Source organism: Stomoxys calcitrans, chromosome 3 (assembly GCF_963082655.1).
Source record: "Stomoxys calcitrans chromosome 3, idStoCalc2.1, whole genome shotgun sequence".
NCBI lineage: Eukaryota > Metazoa > Arthropoda > Insecta > Diptera > Muscidae > Stomoxys > Stomoxys calcitrans.
Genome location: NC_081554.1, coordinates 192,128,009 through 192,149,357, shown reverse-complemented (window position 1 = coordinate 192,149,357; position 21,349 = coordinate 192,128,009). Strand labels below are relative to the sequence as shown.

General features: G+C 37.8%; 1 protein-coding gene and 5 long non-coding RNA genes across 8 annotated transcripts in view; 2 read left to right on the top strand and 4 right to left on the bottom strand.

Annotated features, from left to right (window-relative positions):
- Positions 1-21,349, bottom strand: part of LOC106091457 (centrosomal protein of 104 kDa) — a 203,777-nt gene that overhangs the window by 129,164 nt on the left and 53,264 nt on the right. The window lies entirely within an intron of this gene.
- On the bottom strand, positions 2,904-3,578 carry LOC131995700 (uncharacterized). The gene is made up of 2 exons (XR_009397557.1): positions 3,222-3,578; positions 2,904-3,148 (listed from the first exon to the last, which is right to left on the bottom strand). It is a non-coding gene; the product is annotated as an uncharacterized LOC131995700 (long non-coding RNA).
- On the top strand, positions 3,582-4,148 carry LOC106080464 (uncharacterized). The gene is made up of 2 exons (XR_001220203.2): positions 3,582-3,936; positions 4,010-4,148. It is a non-coding gene; the product is annotated as an uncharacterized LOC106080464 (long non-coding RNA).
- On the bottom strand, positions 6,453-6,915 carry LOC106080474 (uncharacterized). The gene is made up of 2 exons (XR_001220215.2): positions 6,740-6,915; positions 6,453-6,663 (listed from the first exon to the last, which is right to left on the bottom strand). It is a non-coding gene; the product is annotated as an uncharacterized LOC106080474 (long non-coding RNA).
- On the top strand, positions 13,681-14,195 carry LOC106080469 (uncharacterized). Its single transcript, XR_001220210.2, has 2 exons — positions 13,681-13,934; positions 14,002-14,195. It is a non-coding gene; the product is annotated as an uncharacterized LOC106080469 (long non-coding RNA).
- Positions 20,277-20,662, bottom strand: LOC106080476 (uncharacterized). Its single transcript, XR_001220216.2, has 2 exons — positions 20,513-20,662; positions 20,277-20,426 (listed from the first exon to the last, which is right to left on the bottom strand). It is a non-coding gene; the product is annotated as an uncharacterized LOC106080476 (long non-coding RNA).

The following is a 21,349-nucleotide window of genomic DNA, read 5'->3' as shown; positions in this document are numbered from 1 at the left end:
AATTGTAACGCATTTGGAAAAAACTAATACCTCGAACCACAATATCAAAATCAAAAATAGATTTGTATAGAAAAACTCATGCCCTTTAAAAATAGAAAATAAGAACTTGAAATCGTTGTAACGCATTTGGAAAATCTGATAACACTGACCACAATACCAATAATCTTTTTCTATTTCTTAACTACAATGTAATGCCAATTTTAAATAGAGTATTTGCATTTTTACTTAGGTCCCCTTTTCGTGGCTGTATTCACTGCCCAAACTGATGGCAAGCGCAAGGGCGGAGGCGGTGGTAATCGTGGACATGCTGGGAGGGCAGGAGTAAGTTTCTTCGTGACTACACTTAAGACCTTAGTAGCCATTCTGGTATTTATGTTTTTTATACCCTCCACCATAGGATGGGGGTATACTAATTTCATCATTCTGTTTGTAACACCTCGAAACATTCGTCTCAGACCACATAAAGTATACATAATCTTGATCGTCATCGTCATAGCCATGTCCATCCGTCCGTCTGTCTGTCGAAAGCACGCTAACTTTCGAAGGAGCAAAGCTAGCCGCTTGAAATTTTGCACAAATACTTCTTATAAGTGTAGGTCGGTGGACCATATCGGTCCATGTTTTGATATTGCTGCCATATAAACCGATCCTGGATCTTGACGTCTTGAGCCACTAGAGGGCGCAATTCTTATCCGATTCTGCTGAAATTTTGCGATACTTTGCAAATACACCTGGTATTATTTTGTTTGTATCATTGGCAAAGATTTGTAATACCATTTGGTATCAATTCAATACCAGACAAAGGAAGCTATTATTGTTGCTATATTGTTGAGCTTTGTACTTAAAATATTGACACCATTATAAAATATTTGTTAAACAAATAAATAAAATGTTGTAATACAATTTGAGTGCGTAAAAACCTGTTCAAACACTCGAAAGCGGCGAAAATGGAATTAGTACAAATTCTTAGGACATTCCACATCAAAAACGTGAGAGTCTTGTGTGGAAAACGATGCTGTGTTGGTGTATCTATATGAAATCCACATCTGGCAATCAATGGATATGGAATCAATTTTTGAATACAAAGAATTGAGGTTGGTCACGGTGTAACATTACTTTTTGTAACGAAATAAATTTAGTTTAAAATTATTTTCCATGGTGTTTTTTTGGTTCATTAGGTGGTGGAATAATCAATAACGGTTTGGTACTAAAACCAATAACTGTCTGGTGCTAAAACCAATAACAGGTTGATATTAAAACCAATACCAGTGCGGTAATAAGGCTAATACCAAACGGAACCAAACATTTTATGTTCCATCCATACCATCCGGAAATGTTTTTGTATAATACGGTTTTGCTTTACTATCAATAACATGTGGCATTTGGATGTAGCCACAATGTCCAGAGACATTAGGTGTGGCATTAAATTCAGTGCATCAGATAGCGTAGTCCTTGTGCTGTGATGCACAAACAAGCCATCCTATAGATCAAGCTGAGTATTGAACAGTAGGTGTACTCTTTTAGCGCAGTCCACCTGACCACAACATCATATATCATATATTTTCTTGTGTACGTGAAAATTAATGTGCAATAGTGTGGGTATTTACATACTGGTCTATACGCTCATATACTCACCTTTTCTCTCCAGTAGTAGAGACACAAGAGGAATAATTGGCCAGGTAAACGAATAATAGTTTGGGAATAACGAATTTCTTTTGCCATTAAAGAGTTTTTTGGCTTTACAACAAAAGAAAGGTTTTTATACCCACCACCATAGGATGGGGGTATACTAATCTAGTCATTCCGTTTGTAACACCTCGAAATATTCGTCTAAGACCATGTCCGTCCGTCCTTTAGTCGAAATCGCGATAGTGATCTAACGCGTAAAGCTAGAGGTTTGAAATTTTGCACACGTACTTACTATTGATAAAGGTCGTTGGGGATTGGGCCATATCGGTTCAGATATAGATATATCTCCCATATTAACCTATCTCCCGATTTGATTTCTTGAGCCCTTTCAAGTCGCAATTTTTGTCGAATTGGCTAAAATTTTGCGGCTAGCGTTGTGTTATGACTTTCAACAACTATATCAAGTACAGTCCAAATCGGTCTATAACCTGATATAGCTCCCATATAAACCAATCTCCCTATTTGACTACCTGATATCTTATAAGCCGTAATTTTTTGTCCGATTTGGCTGAAATTGAGCATGTAGTGTTTTGTTTTAATTTTCAACAACTGTGTCAAGTTCGGTCTAAATCGGTCTATAACCTGATATAGCTCCCATATAAACTGATCGCCCGATTTGACTTCATGAGCCCTTACAAACCGCAATTTTTGTCCGATCTGGCTAAAATGTTGCATATAGTGATCTATTATGAATTCCAATAACTTTGCGAAGAGCGGTCTAAATCAGGGTGAAATTGATAAGCCTTTCAACAACTGTTCCAAGTTCAGCCTAAATCGGTCTATAACCTGATATAGCTCTCAAATAAACCGATCTCCCGATTTGACTTCTTGAATCCTTACAAGCCGCAATTTTGACCGATTTGGCTGAAATTTTGCATAAAGTGTTCTGCTATGACTTCCAACAACAGTGCCAAGTACGGTACAAATCAGTTTATAACCTGATATAGTATAGCTCCCATATTAACCGATCTCCCGATTTGACTTCCCGAACCCTTACAAGCCTTAATTATCCGATTTGGCTGAAATTGAGCATGTCTTGTTTCATTATGACTTTCAACAACTGTGCCAAGTTTGGTCTAAATTAGCCTATAACCTGATATAGCTCCCAAATGTTTTATTCCCTTGCGTGAAGTTGAGTTTAATACTTAAATCATAAAGAAATCATTAAAATTAGAAAGATAACCTCTTAGTTGCTTAATAGATAGTTCGTGGGCCTATTTGTAATTTGCAAATTTTATTATAAAACGTCTACCATTTTGTAGTTAAAAAGCTCCCATTAGTCCTTTCAAGGCGTCTCCAAAATAAAAATAATATAGACATTATTTTTTTTTTATCAACATTTATTTGAAGCTCTCCAATGTAAGCATTGTGTCACATTATTCTTACAAATAGAGATTTAACCCACTTGACGGACTGCCTCAGCAGCAACTCCTTGAACAGCAGCTCCAGCAACATGGGACTATAAATAGAAATTTAAAGAAATAAGTGAATGAAACTGAAAAGGACCTAGAGACGATCAAACAGATACTTACTCCTGCCCTCCAAGCATGTCCGCGGTTACCACCACCGCCGCCACCTTTACGCTTGCCTTCAGTTTGGGCAGTAAATGCAGCCAGGATAACAGCAACGAATACGAAAATGTTCAAGAAATTCATTATAACTCGGCTATTGTTTTACCAAAGACTGCGAATATTTGTCTGAAGATTCAGAGAAAATGTTGGACTTTATATAGGAAATCGATTCAAGTAAATGGCAAAATGAAATGGATATATAAAATATTTCAGCTATCGGTAGTGTGGTTATTGGGTATTAGATTTGTTTTTATTATTTTCTAATATGGAAATGTGCAATGCAATTAGTTCATACTTTTATTTTTGACTTGCATAGGAAAACACATGCCAATTATAAATAAATCAATACAGAAAAGTTGTAACGCATTTGAAAAACTAATGCGATGAACCACAATAACAAAATCGGAAATAGATTTGTATAGAAAAACTCATGCCCTTTAAAAATAATCATTTGGGCATTTACTTGAATCAATTTCCTATATAAAGTCCAACATTTTCTCTGAATCTTCATACAGATATTCGCAGTCTTTGGTAAACGAATAGCAGAGTCATAATGAATTTCTTGAACATTTTCGTATTCGTTGCTGTTATCCTGGCTGCATTTACTGCCCAAACTGAAGGCAAGCGTAAAGGTGGCGGCGGTGGTGGTAACCGTGGACATGCTTGGAGAGCAGGAGTGAGTATCTGTTTGATAGTCTCTAGGTCCTTTTCAGTTTCATTCACTAATTTCTTTCTATTTCTATTCATAGTCCCATGTGGCCGGAGCTGCTGTTCAAGGAGTTGCTGCTGAGGCAGTCCGTCAAATTGGTTAAATCTCTATTTGTAGAGAATAATGTGACACAATGCTTACATTGGAGAGCTTCAAATAAATATTTATAAAAAAGTAAAGTCTAAATTGTTTTTATTTCGGAGGATCCTTGAAAGGACTAATGGGAGCCTTTTATCGACAAAATGGTAGACATTTTATAAAAAGACTTGCAAATTACAAATAGGCCCATGTTTCTCTAATTTTAATGATTTCTTTCTGATTTAAGTTTAAAACTCAACTACACACAAAAGAATAAAACATTTGGGAGATTTTTACGATACACAAAGTATTTTTATAATGAAGTGTTTTCTTTTATTGTAACTGTGCAACGTTTCGCTTCAGCTTATTATTGCAAAGTGCTTAGTTCGGCCGGGCCGAATCTTGGAAACCCACCACCACGGATTCTGCTAAAATCATCAAAAATTAAAGCTTCTAGGAACCGAATAAGGATAATCGAGAGACTGGAGTATATAGGAGCTACATCAGGTTATGGAATGATTTGAACCGTTTTTGCCACAGTTGTTGGAAGTCGAAACAGAACACCGCATGGAAAATTTTAGCCAAATCGAACAAAAATTGCAGTTGGCAAGGACTCAAGAATTCAAATCAAGAGATCGGTTTATATGGGAGCTAGCCCATGGGCTGCACATAATTGCAATTGTGAGCTCATTACAATATCTGCAGTTTTTTGTAAAAGTTAGGAAAGGTTAGGTTTAAGTGACCACCATATAATAGGGGTATAATAATCTAGTCATTTCGTTCGTAACACCTCGAAATATTCGTCTTAGGCCCCATCAAATATTTATTTACTTTCGATCGTCTCGACGTTCTGAGTCGATCTATCCATGTCCGTCCGTCTGTCGAAATCACGATAGCGCTCGAACGCGTAAAGCTAGCCACTTGAAATTTTGCGTAGATACTTAATATGGATGTAGGTCGTTGGGGAAAGCAACTGGGTCATATCGGTTCAGATTTCGGTATAGCTCCCATACAAACCGATCTCCCGAATTGACTTCTTGAGCCCTTACAAGCCGCAATTTTTGTTCGATTTGGCTGAAATTTCGGATGCGGTGTTCTGTTACAACCAAGAAATTCGCCAACTACAGTCTAAGTCGGTCTATAATCTGATATAGCTGCCATATAAACCGGTCTCTCGATCATCTTTGTTCGGTTCCTAGAAGCTATAATTTTTGCTGGTTTAACAGAAGTTTAGTATGTCGAAAAAATTATGCTCTTCAACTAAATTTATTTTGTATAAAATTTTAGCAGAACCCATCGTGGTGGGTTCGCAAAATTCGGCCGGACTTAGCACGCTTTTACTTGCTTGGTTCTATGTTTTTCCTCCAAAAACTAACAAAATGTAGGAGCAAAAGACATATAGAGCAAAACTTGCATGTAATTTTTACCAAAAATTATTTTCGGTAGATTTTACTTCAATTCGAGGAAGAACTTGATCACGACATTTGAGCAGAATGTAGGTGTTTTTATACCCTCCACCATAGGATGGGGCATACTTATTTCGACATTCTGTTTGTATCACTTCGAAATATGCGTCTTAGACCCCATAAAGTATATATATTCTTGATCGTCGTGACATTTTAAGTCGAACTAGCCATGTCCGTCCTTCTGTCTGTCCGTCCGTCTGTCTGTCGAAAGCACGCTAACTATTGAAGGATTAAAGCTAGTCGCTTGAAATTTTGCACAAATACTTCTTATTAGTGTAGGTCAATTGGGATTGTAAATGGGCCATATAAACCGATCTTGGATCTTGACTCTTGAGCCTCTATAGGGTGCAATTCTCGTCCGACTTGGCTGAAATTTTGCGCGTGGTGTTTTGTTATCTTCTCCAATATTTGTGCAAAGTATGGTTCAAATCGGTCAGCAACCTGGTATAGGTGCCATATAAACCGATCTTGGATCTTGACTTCTTGAGCCGCTAGAGGGCGCAATTCTCATCCCATTTGTCAAGTTCTTTGCGCAGTATCTCTTTTTTTAGGCACACAAAGAATAATTAATAAGGACTGTTATGCTATTGGAGCTATTGGGTTGCCCAAAAAATAATTGCGGATTTTTCATATAGTCGGCGTTGACAAATTTTTTCACAGCTTGTGACTCTGTAATTGCATTCTTTCTTCTGTCAGTTATCAGCTGTTACTTTTAGCTTGCTTTAGAAAAAAAGTGTAAAAAAAGTATATTTGATTAAAGTTCATTCTAAGTTTTATTAAAAATGCATTTACTTTCTTTTAAAAAATCCGCAATTACTTTTTGGGCAACCCAATTTATCAAGTTGTAGTCCGATTCGGACCATAATGCCAATGTATGTTGGAATACAAAAAGCAACTTATCGTCCTACAATTGTAAGCAAAGTCAAAGCATCATATATGTAGTTTTTACTTGTTAATTTTACTTATTTGTTTCTTTTTTTTTATTCCAAATATTTTACGAAAAATCTATACCGTACAAAACATTTAAAATTCAAGACTTTTAAAAACCACAAAGAAATGCACACAAAAAAGATTAACGTCTTTCTGTAGTAAACTCTATAAGCCAACCATTTCAGGATCGCGTTCTGGTGCCACCTTTGCCTGTCAACCACTTTAAAGGAAAATATTAATAAAAATACAAACTTCAAGGAAAACTAAATGGCCTTATTATAATGCAGCAAACTTACTTCAAGTTTCTCCCTATGGCTTGTAGCATCACTTTGAGATATGACAATGGCCAACAAAGTGGCAACTAAGATGAAAATATGTAAAAATCTCATTTCTTTTGCCCTTGGAAACGAACAATTTTTAATAATTTTCCAATACTTCGCTTATCTTTATATAGCCCATAGCAAGTGGTCTCTGTAACCACTTGAGAGTGATTCATTAAGGCAATGGAAAATAGAGTGACAATGAAAATAGCTTGAGGTTAGTTTAAAATCGGTTCTTGAAAATATGACGCATGGCAATATCTTGCAATGCTTTTATTGTAAAAAATATGGTGACATTATTGTAAAAAATATGGTGACATTAAAGAACAAGGGTTTATAGTTAACAAATATCCCCCACCATGGATCGAATTTGGCCGATATTCTTTATAGATAAACCAGGGATAATGGATCAGAATTGATATGCTATTTCAGCTATACCAAGTTATGAACCGATTGAGGTCATACATGGTTTGGCTGTTGGAGACCAAAGTGGAATTCATTGTGCAAAATTCCAGCTGAATCGGATACGAATTGCTCCCTCTACAGGCTCAAGAAGTATTATCGGGAGAACGGTTTATATTAGAGGTATATCAGGTTGTGAACCGATTTGGGCCATACTTGGCGCAGTTTTTGATGGTCGAACCAAAACACTTAATGTGAAATTTCAACCAAATCGGTTAATAGTTGCGACCTCTAGAGGCTCAAGAAGTCAAGATTCTTGATCGGTTTATATGGGAGCTATATCAGGTTACGAACCGATTTACAGCATACTTGACACAGGTATTGGAAGTCAAAATAAAACACTTGGTGCACAATTTCAGCCAAATCGGATAAGCATTGCGCCTTCTAGCAGGTCAAGAAGTCAAATTCCGAGATCGGTTTATTTGAAAGCTATATCAAGTTATAGACCAATTTAAACCATACTTAACAGAGTTGTTTAAAGATAAAATTAAACACTTGGTGCAAAATTTCAGCCAAATCGGACAAGAATTGCGCACTCTAGAGGCTCAAGAAGTCATGATCCGTTATCGGTTTATATGGCAGCTATACCAAAACGTGGACCGATTTGGCCCATTTACAATCCCAATTGGCTTGCAGTACAAAGGAGTATTTGTGCAAAATTTCAAGCACCTAGCTTTACTCCTTCGAAGTTAGCCTGCTTTCTACAGACAGACGGACGGACAGATAAACGGACATACGGACGGACAGACAGACGGACGGACAGACGGACGGACAGACGGACGGACAGACGGACGGACGGACGGACAGACGGACGGACAGACGGATGGACAGATAAACGGACATACGGACGGACAGACAGACGGACGAACAGACGGCCGGAAACACGGACGGACAGACGGTCGGACAGACAGACGGACAGACAGACGGACAGACAGACAGGCGGACAGACAGACAGACACACGGACGGACGGATAGACCGAAGGACATGGCTAAATCGACTAAGAATGTCAAGCCGATCACGAATACATATACTTTGTTGGGTCTCAGATCAATATTTCAATGTGTTACAAACGGAATGACGAAATTAGTATACCCACATCCTATGGTGGAGGGTATGAAAAACTATTTTAGGTCAAAATACCGCAAATCAATATGAACCAAACTGAAAGTCCGCATGAACATGGCAAAAGAACTAATATCTGCAGGTGCCCAAGAAGTTCATTATGACGATATGTTTATTTGGCAGTATGGTCTACAATGTAGCTGGCAAGAAGTATTACCAATTCCAACGACCACATTGTTTTTGTGTGAAAATATTTTTTATTGATTCGAAATGTTTGTAAGTAGTCTATATTTTAGAATCCATTTACTTTTGCTCGATAAACCCCCCTTTTCCTTGACTAAAGCTAGGTATCGGTAAAAAAAACGAGTTGTAAGCCAAACGAATGTGATCTACCGGTATTTTGACCCATTCCCGTACAATGGCTTTCTTCAGCACATCCATACTGGCATATTTTTATACCCACCACCATAGGATGGGAATGTACTAATTTCGTCTTTCCGTTTGTCACTTCTCGAAATAATCATCTAAGACCTCATAAATTACATATATTCTTGATTGTCATGATATTTTAAGTCGCCCGTCCGTCTGTCCATCCGTTCGACCGTCTGTCTGTCGAAGGTACGCCAACTTTCGAAGGACTAAAACTAGCCACTTGAAATTTTGCACAAATACTTTTTATTAGTGTAGGTCGGTTGGGATTGTAAATGGGCCATATCAGTCCATGTTTTGATATATCTGCCATATAAACCGATCTTGGGTTTTTTCTTCTTGAGCCACTAGAGGGCGCAATTCTTATCCGATTTGGCTGAAATTTTATATGATGTATTTTGTTATGACTTCCAACAACTGTGCCAAATATGGTTCAAATCGGTCTGTAACCTGATATAGCTCCCACATAAACCGATCTTGAATCTTGGCTTCTTGAGCCACTAGAGGGCGCAATTATTATCCGATCTGGCTGACATTTCGTACAACGGCTTTTTCCATGACCTTCAACATACATGTCAATTATGGTCCAAATCGGTCTATAGCCTGATACAGCTCCCGTATAATCCGATTTCCCTATTTTATTTCTTGAACCCCTAAAGGGCTCAATTATTATTCGATTTGGCCGAAATTGTACACAATGACTTAGGGTCCAGATCGGAATATAACTTTAAAATGGCCCAAATGGAAAAACCAACGGTTTGCATCTGGTGAATTGGACAGTTACTGTGTGGACGAAATGAAGTGATGAAAATGGCGTTTTAGTCATAATTGGTTTATTTTGGTGGCTACCGTAGCGCAGATTTTAGCATATACGCTGAATCCTTGGGTTCGAATCCTGGCGAGAACATCATCAACATCTAATACTGGCAACTTCTATGAGGCACTTTACCATGTACAAACTTCTCCTCAAAAAGGTGTCGCATTGAGGTCTCGGCTATAAAAAGAAAGTCCCTTAAAGCTTAATAACTTTTAACTTCGATTGGAGAGTATTCATTGATATGTGAGAAGTTCGCCCCCTTTTCCAATGCAAATTTGCATTGGTTTATGTGACGGTGCCTACACCATAGGATGGTGTAGCCGTTTGTAACACATCGAAATATGCTTCTAAGACCCCATAAAGTCTAAATATTCTTGATCGACATGACATTTTAAGTTGATCTAGCCATGTTCGTCCGTTTGTCAAATAATCAAATATACTTTTTTACACCTTTTTTCTAAATCAAGCTAAAAGTAACAGCTGATAACTGACAGAAGAAAGAATGCAATCTGTGGCTCTAAGGATTTTTATCATTGGACATATTAGTATTTTTGTTTCTAAGACGAAACTTTAAAAAGTTAGTAACGCTCAATAATACTACGTTTATGGCTAACGTTTGATGTGTTATAGCAAAAGTAACACAGTTACAATGAAAGAAAAACTACGTAATAAAAGTAATTTGTTTGTCGTAAAAATGTTCCAAACGATTTATTTTTTTCCGAGTATATTTAAGTTATTTGTAATTTGTTTATCGTAAAAATGTTCCAAACGTTTTATTTTTTGATTTTGACAAATTTTGCAAAATTTGTGGTCATTTGTTAAACGGTTCTCACGAACTTTAGCTTGAAGGATTCTCTTATGACTGTTGAATATTCTAGAGAATTTTATCAATTTCAATTCAGATTAGGTTATAGATGTACCCTGCCCAATTTAAACATATGACAGTGTTTTTACTATTTTCCAAGAATTTGCCCTAAAAATCGTATTTGTCACAAATTCTTGCATGCGTTTATCATAAAAGTTCAAAGTCCCAACCTTTTTTCAAAAGAAATTTTCTTGGCGAACATTTCGTTTGTGGCTTAGGGTTGGTACTCTATACGGCTTATCACGCAAACAACTGTCAAACTCTATACAAAAAAATCTATAAGCTAAAAACAACCAGCCATCTGGAAGATCATGTTACACGAATGGATCAAAGCCAGAGGACAGAGTGGGTCTGGGGGTCTACATTGAGAAACCATGAACTGAGAACTGTTTTAGACTGCCTGACTATAATACGGTCCTGCAGGCGGAGATCCGGGCGATCACGGAATGCGTGAGGTGGTGTGGTGCTAACGCGAAGACGTCGAGTGTGAACATCTTTACCGACACTAAAATTGCCATAGGCCAATAACAACCAGGACGGTAAGGTCACGAACAATATGACAGTGTAAGAAGGAGCCTTTTATGGGCCTAAGACCCTAAATCGGCGGATCGGTCTATATTGGGGATATAGCCCATCTTCGAACTTAACCTGCTTATAGACAAAAAAAAATTATCTATGCAAAGTTTCAGCTCAATATCTCTATTTTTAAAGACTGTAGCGTGATTCCAACAGACAGACGGACGGATGGACACGGCTAAATCGTCTTAGATTTTTACGCTGGCCAAGAATATATATAATTTATAGGGTCAAAAATGGATATTTCGATGTGTTGCAAATGAAATGACAAAATTAATATACCCCCATCCTTCGGTGGTGGGTATAAAAATTATGATATTTTGTTTAAAGTTTTTCACAACAATTCAGAAAGCTGAACAGAATATCAGCTTAAGGAAATATATTTTTGCGTGTAGGACTGTCAAAAAACTAGCCGCATTATGTTCCCAAAGGCCAAATCTTATGCCATCTTTTAACTTCTGCGGACAAATTCTGTAAACAAACTCTTATTACAGTAAAAACACGATTTCTAAGAACCACCTTTGACCACCCTTTTGGTGGTTGCGCCAAGAATGCGGCATAAAAATGGATCCTGCAGTTAGTAGCAACTGCAACTAAAGGAGAGATATCGGGAGAAAAAGAGAGAGGAGAAACGTCTATTCCACAGATAGAAAAATGAAATGGACAGACTTGAGTGTGGGCGAATTGAGATGCACATAAGTCACAATGAAGTCCGGAAATTCTACCAAAGAATGATACATCAAACCGATGGCTTTGGTGCAAGCACATCCTCCTGCATAGAAAAAGAAGGAAAACTGGCAACTGACACAAATAGCATGCTGAGGATATGGAAATAACATTTTACCCAACTGCTAGTGAACGACGATGACGGCGAAGAGGATACCGCAGAACCAATCACTGATGATGGTATAGAATGTCTACCTTCTAGTCAGAATGAGGTCCAAGTAACAGTGACCCGACTGAAGAACAACAAGGCAGCACGAGCCGACGAGTTACCCGCTGAACTATTTAAAACCGGAGGCGACACGCTGATAAGGCGTTTGCATCAGCTTGTCTGCACAATCTGGCTAGAAGAACACATACCCGATGATTGGAACCTCAGCATACTATGTCCAGTACACAAGAAAAAAGACAAAACGGAATGTGCCAAGTACAGGGAAATAAATCTCCTCCCCATCGCATACAAGATACTCTCGAGGGTACTGTGTGAGAGGTTAAAATCAAAAGTTAATGAGATAATTGGTCCCCTACCCTAGACCAGATATTCACACTGCGCCAAATTTGAGATAGCCAACAACTTTGTCTACCTCGGTACCACCGTAAACGAAACGAATGACACCAGTTTTGGGATAAAGCAAAGAATAATATTGGCAAACAAATGCTACTTTGGACTAAGTAAGCAGTTTAGAAACAAGGCCACCTCTCAACAGACGAAGATAACACGTATTGTTATATGGTTCTGAGGCATGGGTACTTGTAAAAGCAGACGAGGCAGTGCTTGGAGTGTTTGAGAGAAAGATTATTCGTAAAATATATGGAGCAGTTTGCGTTAATGGAGCACTCATAAAGGCGTCGTATGAACCGCCAGCTGCATGAGCTGTATGGCGACGGTAGCATAGTTACACGTATCAAAATACAACGGGTGCGTTGGCTAGGTCATGTTGTCAGAATGGATGAAGAAGCTCCAGCAAAGAAGTCTTTTGAAGGCAAACACGGTGGTACACGCAAACCGGGAAGACCAAAAGCCCCATGGAAAGATCAAGTGGTGGGAGACGCCAAGTTTCGAAACTTGGCGTCAGAGATTATAAAATGAGCGCAGAATATGAAAGCGCTTGGAACGCTATTCAACGTCCGGCTAGTGGAACAAATGATCTGTCATAGCCAATTAAAGTAAAGTAAGTAAAGTATTACAAAGATTACTCAATTTTTTGTCGATAAAACGTTTGTCTTAATCGAATTTTAAGAAAATTTTACCAAGAAACATTGGGTCTAAAAAAATCTTCTTCAGGTTTCTACAAAAAAATTTTTGTTGTTGTTTTATGACAGTTCATTGATGAATGAACGTCTACATGATTATGAGCTCCCAGATAAAATGACTTTTGTTAGGACCCTTGGCATGAGGATGAGAAAGTTATTAATAAAAGAGAATAGATTGAAACCATGCTATGACATGACATCCAAAATGCAAGGATCCTAGTTTTAGCCTTTTTATCAAGAACTTCACCGTCATAGAGACATTAATCATTGAATTACCATGACTTTGTTGCTTAAAACCGAAAGATCAATTTTGATTCTTGGGCAATTTTTTTTTAAATTCACCGTAAATTACGATTTCGACAACCGCTTCGTGGACAAAATAAATTACACTTACCAAATTAAGACTCCTTAAACCCCAGTTCGTGCCAATAGAAATTTGACACTGACTAAGGGATTTCAAGGCGTGGGTATTTGAAGGGGTTTTCCAAATTAACATAACGATAAAACACAACTATTTAGATAATATGGTGATTGCTCATACTTTCTGAGCTTTAAGAAATTTAAAATACTAAAACCAAACAGAAAAACAAGACCAAAATATTCTTGTAAATATAAACCCATCTCAAAAAACCCATAAATGCTATTTTATTCGTGACATCAACTAAAAACAGCAACTTCACCACAATTTTTGTGTTATTAATAGAAACCGAGAAATGTCCGGTACCAGATTATAAATCCGGACTAATACCTGCAGCTCTTTAGTATGTAGCTGAATCGCCTACCTATAAAAGCCCAACAATTGCTTGAAATCTTCAGACAATTGTTCCCAGTCTATTGCAAAAGAAGCACACGCACAGTCAACATGAATTTCTTGAACATTTTCGTATTCATTGCCGTTGTTGTGGCCGTATTCACCGCCCCAATCGATGCCAGAAGGAGGGGCGGTAACAGAGGTAGTAGTGACAAATATTGGAGAGCAGGGGTAAGATCTTTTTTGGAAAACTCCCATACTTTGCGGGAAATCTTACATTTTTTTTAATTCTTTGCAGTCCCATGTTGCCGGAAAGGCCGTTGAAGGAGTTGCTGCGGCAGCAGTCCAACAAATTGGTTAGTTGACTTATGTTTCTGCAGAAGGAGTTAGTGCTGAGCCAGTCTGTCAAAGAACTTAGCTTACATTTCTGTAGATAATTTGATTAAGCGGCCACACAATATGGGCGCATAAAATAAATGCCTAAGAATTATATTTTTTTGATTTTATTGAAAATTAGAAAAGAAAAACACAAAAAATTCAATTCCTTCGAATAATGAAACCAGTAAGGAATAGCGAAAAGTCGAGCAGAGACGACTACATAATACCCCACACCTACCCTACAATTATAAATTCGAGCAATATATAAATATATATGTATATGAGAGCTATATCTAAATCTGAACCGATTGATCAAATTATGAAGATATGTTAAGATCAGCAACAAAACAATCCATGCCAAATTTTGTGCGGATCGGTTGAAAATTGTAGCAACTACGGCCATTCAAGTGCAAATCGGGCGATACATGTCTATGGGAGCTATATCTAAATCTGAACCGATTTTGATCAAATTATGCAGATATGTTAAAATCAACAACAAAACAATCCATGCCAAATTTTGTGCCGATCGGTTGAAAATTGTAGCAACTACGGCCATTTAAGTGCAAATCGGGCGATACTTGTCTATGGGAGCTATATCTAAATCTGAACCGATTTTGATCAAATTATGCAGATATGTTAAAATCAACAACAAAACAATCCATGTCGAATTTTGTGCCGATCGGTTGAAAATTGTAGCTACTACGGTCATTTAAATACAAAGCGGGCGTTACATATATACGGAAGCTATATCTAAATTAGAACCGATTTTGATGAAATTTTGTTAATATGTTAAAATCAGAAACAAAGTAGTCCGTACCAAATTTTGTGCAGATCGGTTAAAATTGCAGTTACTATGACCATTTAAGTGCAAATCGGGCGATACATATATATGGGAGCTATATCTAAATTTAAACCGATTTTGATCAAATTTTGCAGATATGTTAAGATCAGTAACAAAACATTTCGTGCTAAATTTTGTGCAGATCGGTTGAAAATTGTAGCTACTACGGCCATTTAAGTGCAAATCGGGCGATACATATATATGGGATCTATATCTAAACCTGCACCAATTTTGATGAAATCATGCGGATATATTGAGATCAGTAAGAAAACAATCCGTGCCAAATTTTGTGCAGATCGGTTGAAAACTGTAGTTACTACGGCGATTTAAGTGCAAATCGGGCGATATATATATATGGGAGCTATATCTAAATCTGAGCCGATTTGTACCAAAATCAATAGCGTCCGTCCTTGGACAAAAAAAGTGATACGTGCAAAATTTCGTGATGATTGGACAACAAACACGACATGCACTTTGATTACAAGAATACATGGACTCACAGACGGACAGACGGCTAATTCGAATCAGAAAGTGATTCTGAGTCGATCGGTATATTTATCTACCTCTTCTCCTTCTTAGCTTTTATATAAAACCCTGTGGCACCGTGGTGGTGTAGGGTATAAAAACAAAAAAATTCGCCCAAATGGCGCCAGGCAAAAGTCAACCAACATTGCTGCAGCGTTTAGTTTGTTTGATAATAGTTTGCGCGATAGACAAATATCCATCATTTGTGTTCAATATGATCACTTTTTGCGTTGACTATTGCTCTGAGTCGGTCAAAAACGAGCTACACGAATGTAATATACCAATATTTTGTTCCATTCCCGTACTATAGGTTTCTTCAGCTCATCAGTACTGGCAGTTCTTACCTTTCTCTCTAAAATAACCCAAATAAAACAAGTAAAAAGGCATTAAGTTCGGCCGGGCCTTTGGATACCCACCACCTCAGGTATATATGAAAAGCCCCTATCGGCACAATCCGGTGAAAATTGGATAACTTAGCACCCAAATTCGACACGGATATCGAGTGGGCTAATAAATATAAATCACTGTTGAATTTTGTATTTCAAATTTCAACAAAATCGGGTAATAAATGAAGCTTTTATGAGCCCCAAACTCTTAATTGGCACATCAGTCTATATGACAGCTATATCTAAATACAGTCCGATCTTCACCATATTTGGGTCGGATAGCGGCTGGCCTTAAACTACTTAGTGTTTAAAATTTCAGTGAAATCGGATAAAAATAAAGCTTTTATTCGCTTCAGGCCCTTTACAGGGATATAGGTCTGCATGGCAGCTATATCTAAATATAGTCCGATCGTAAAACTACTCAATGTTTCAAATTTCAGCGAAATCGGTTAAAAACTAAAGCTTTTATGAATTGATTTTATCTGGATTTATCTAAATAAAACTTTTATGGGCTTCAGACCCTTTATCGGCAGATCGGTCTATATGACAGCTATATATAAATATAGTCCGATCTGAAACACATTTGGGTCCTATGTTAGGAGGCGTAAAACTACTTACTGTTTCAAATTTCAGCGAATTCGGTTAAATAATAAAGCTTTTATGGGCTTCAGACCCTTAATCGGAAGATCGGTCTATATGGCAGCTATATCTAAATATAATCTGATCTGAACCATATTTAGGTCCTATGCTAGAAGACGTAAAACTACAAAGTGTTTAAAATTTCAGCGAAATCGGTTAAAAAATAAAGCTTTTATGGGCTTTAGACCCTTTATCTGGAGATCGGTCTATATGGAAGCTATACCTAAATATAGTCTGATTTGATCCATATTCAGGTAGGATATCAGGAGGTCAAAGATAACCCTTTGTTTCAAATTTCAGCGAAATCGGGTAATAAATAAAGCTTTTATGGGCTTTAGACCCTTTATCGGCAGATCGGTATATTTGGCAGCTATATATAAATATAGTCCTATATGAACCATATTTGGGTCAGATGTAGGGAGGCCTAAAACTACTCATTGTTTCAAATTTCAGCGAAATCGGATGAAAAATAAAGCATTTATGGGCATTAGACCCTTTATCGAAAAATCGGTCTATATAGCAGCTACATCCAAATATGGTCCGATTTGGCCCGTTCAAGAACTTAACTAGTGTGCATCAAAAAGACGTATCTGTGCCAAATTTCAGCTCAATATCTAAATTTTTGAAGGCTGTAGAGTGAATACAACAGACGGACGGAGAGAGGGATAGACGGAAATCCTAAAATCATCTTAGAATTTTACGACGATCCGAAAAATATATACTTTGTAGGGTCGGAAATTGATATTTCGATGTCTATCCTACGGTGGTGGGTATAAAAATCCATCGGATTGGCATCTGGTGAGTTGTAAAGTGAGTGAGTGAGAGTAGACGAAACATGAATTTTTAGCCATTCTTAGTTTACATGTGCTTAATGTGATGGTGTCGAGTCTTGTTGGTACGTCCATGATTTACGACCGAAATTTTTAGGTGCCCACGACTTCAAAGCAAATTTCCAAATATTTTTCTGATAATAAGTCACATGTACTTTGAGGCCAGACTCAATGAAAACGTTTGGAGAGTGGCCAACGCGGTCGCAGCTGCTCACTTTGCTCAAATTCCCCTATGTGCACTTGATTATGTTGGCATGATCATTTTGGGAGTTTAAAATTCCTCACTTGGAAAATATTTGTCGTCAGAGATTATAATGTTCGCAAGTGCAGCAATTCTCTTCCTCCTTTTTTGGGTTTGGGGTAAGATTGTATGCCTTTCGGAACTTTTAATTCATTTCATATAGCTCATTTTATATACCCAACACCAAAGGATGGGGGTATACTCATTTTGTCATTCCGTTTGCAACACATCGAAATATCTATTTCCGACCCTATAAAGTATATATTCTAGATCAGCGTTAAAATCTAAGACGATCTAGCCATGTCCGCCCTTCTGTCCGTCCGTTGAAATCACGCTACAGTCTTCAAAAATAGATATATTAAGCTGAAACTTTGCACAGATTCTTTTTTTGTCCATAAGCAGGTTGAGTTCGAAGATAAGCTATATCGGACTATATCTTCATATAGCCCCCACATAGACCGATTCGCCGATTTAGGGTCTTAGGCCAATAAGTGCCACTTTTATAATCCGATTTTACTGAAATTTGGGACAGTGAGTTATGTTAGGCCCTTCGACATTCTTCTTCAATTTGGCTGAACCAAATCCAGATTTAGATATAGCTGCCATATAGACCAGTCCGTTGATTTAGGGTCTTAGGCCCATAAAGCTATATTTGTTATCCGATTTTGCTGAAATTTGGGAAAGTGACTTGTGTTAGGCCCTTCGACATCCTTCTTCAATGTGGCACAGATCGGTTCAGATTTGGATATAGCTGCCATATAGGCCGACCTCTCGATTTAAGATTTTGGTCCTTAAAAGGCGCATTTATTGTCCAATATCCCCGAAATTAGGGACAGTGGGTTAAGGTAAGCCTCTTGATATACTTCTGCAATATAGCACAGATCGGTCCAGATTTGAATATAGCTGGCATGTTTTGGCCCCATAAAAGGCGCATTTATAATCCGATTTCACTGAAATTTTGCACAGTGACTTATGTTAGGCTTTTATTATAATTTTTTATTTTTAGATGTAGCTACTAAAAAGACCAATATTTTGTTATACAAAATTGAACAATGACTTGTACTTATTGGTATTTGGTCCAAATCGGAACATATTTCGATATAGCTGCTATGGGGCACAAGGTATGCATTTTTCACTGGATTTTGATGAAAGGTGGTTTACATATATACCCTCGGGTGGTGGGTATCCAAAGTTCGGCCCGGCCGAACTTAACGCCTTTTTACTTGTTTAGGTTAAGATGCTAAGTTAAAACAAGTAAAAGCGTGCTAAGTTCGGCCGGGCCGAATCTTATATACCCTCCACCATGGATCGCATTTGTCGAGTTCTTTTCCCTGCATCTCTTCTTAGGCAAAAAAGGATATAAGAAAAGAGTTGCTCTGCTATTAAAACGATATCAAGATATGGTCCGGTCCGGACCACAATTAAATTATATGTTGGAGACCTGTGTAAAATTTCAGCCAATTCGTATAAGAATTGCGCCCATTGGGGCTCACGAAGTAAAATAGAGAGAACGATTTATATTGGATCTGTATCGGGCTATAGACCGATTCAGACCATAATAAACAACGTTTGTTGATGGTCATGAGAGGATCCATCGTACAAAATTTCAGGCATATCGGATAATAATTGCGACCTCTAGGGGTCAAGAAGTCAAGATCCCAGATCGGTTTATATGGCAGCTATATCAGGTTATGGACCGATTTGAACCATACTTGGCACTGTTGTTGGATATAATAAGAAAACACGTCGTGCAAAATTTCATTTCAATCAAATAAGAATTTCGCACTCTAGAGGCTCAAGAAGTCAAGACCCAAGATCGGTTTATATGGCAGCTATATCAGGTTATGGACCGACTTGAACCATACTTGGCACAGTTGTTGGATATCATAACAAAACACGTCGTGCAAAATTTCATTCTGATCGGATAAGAATTGCGCACGCTAGAGGCTCAAGAAGTCAAGACCCAAGATCGGTTTATATGGCAGCTATATCAGGTTATGGACCGATTTGAACCATACTTGGCACAGTTGTTGGATATCATAGCAAAACACGTCATGCAAAATTTCATTCCAATCGGATAAGAATTGCGCACTCTACAGGCTCAAGAAGTCAAGACCCAAGATCGGTTTATATGGCAGCTATATCAAAACATGGACCGATATGGCCCATTTACAATACCAACCGACCTACACTAATAAGAAGTATTTGTGCAAAATTTCAAGCGGCTAGCTTTACTCCTTCGGAAGTTAGCGTGCTTTCGACAGACAGACGGACGGACGGACAGACGGACGGACATGGCTAGATCGACATAAAATATCACGACGATCAAGAATATATATACTTTATGGGGTCTCAGACGAATATTTCGAGTAGTTACAAACAGAATGACGAAATTAGTATACCCCCCATCTTATGGTGGAGGGTATAAAAAAAGTTTTCAAAAAAAAAACAATTGGACAGTCATCTGTGTAGTAATATAAGAACCAATCAGGGATCGAAATCTGAAACGGGTGATCGGGTCCGTTAGTAAATGGGAAATTATTTTTAAAGATAGCATCTTCATTTTAAATTTTTGGTTCTTTTGCCCGTTTTCTATGCTTAAATCATACAAATAAGGAAAAATCTTAAATTTTGGGTCAACTTTTTTCTGTGTACCGACCATGGAAATATAGGGAGTGAAAGAAGGCTCAGCGGGGTGAACCCGGTTCAGCTACTTGCTAATAAAACCAAAAATTTTATATTCTTAAAGCATTTATTTTGATTTAGAAATGTAAGGTACGATAATCATCCTGCAAGCAACACTTTCTACAGAAATGTAAGTTAACCAGCTTGTTGCACTGCTGCAGCAGCTACTCCTTCAACGGCCTTTCCGGCAACGTGGGCCTGCAAAGAATTAGGAAGAAAGAAGAGATAAGTAAAGTTACCTGTGAAGTATTGTACATCTCCAAAAATGAGCCTTGAATACTTACCCCTGCCCTCCAATATTTGTCGCTGCTACCTTTTTTACCGCCCTTCCTTCTGCCATCGATTGGGACGGTGAATATGGCCAAAATAACGGCAATAAATACGAAAATATTCAAGAAATTCATTTTTAATATACGTGCAGTTCTTTTACAATAGAATGGGAACAACTGTCTGATGATTTCAAACAATTGTTGGGTTTTATATAGGAAAGTGATTTAATCACATGCTCAAGTTTTGCAGTTAAAATTAGTACGGATTTATGATCACGAATATTGTGGTCAAATTGTTTGTTTTTGGTTTATGTCTCACATTATGATCATCATTCTGGGTTTTTCGAGATGAGTTTATATTTGTAATATATAATAAATATTGCAAATTTTACCAATGAACTAAGAAACAGGGGCAAACTTCTCACATACCAATGAATACAGTCCGATTCAAGTTTAAGCTCAATGATAAGGGCCTCCTTTTTGTAACTGAGTCCGAACGGCGTGCCGCAGTGCGACACCTCTTTGGAGATAAGTTTTATATTGTATAGTACTTCACAAATGTTGCCACTTAGGAACAGGGGCAAACTTCTCACATATCAATGAATGCAGTCCGATTCAAGTTTAAGCTCAATGATAAGGGGCCTCCTTTTTATAACAGAGTCCGATCGGCGTGCCGCAGAGTGACACCTCTTTGGAGAGAAGTTTTTCATTGTATAGTACTTCACAAATGTTGCCACTTAGGAACAGGGGCAAACTTCTCACGTATCAATGAATGCAGTCCGATTCAAGTTTAAGCTCAATATTAAGGGGCCTCCTTTTTATAACAGAGTCCGATCGGCGTGCCGCAGTGCG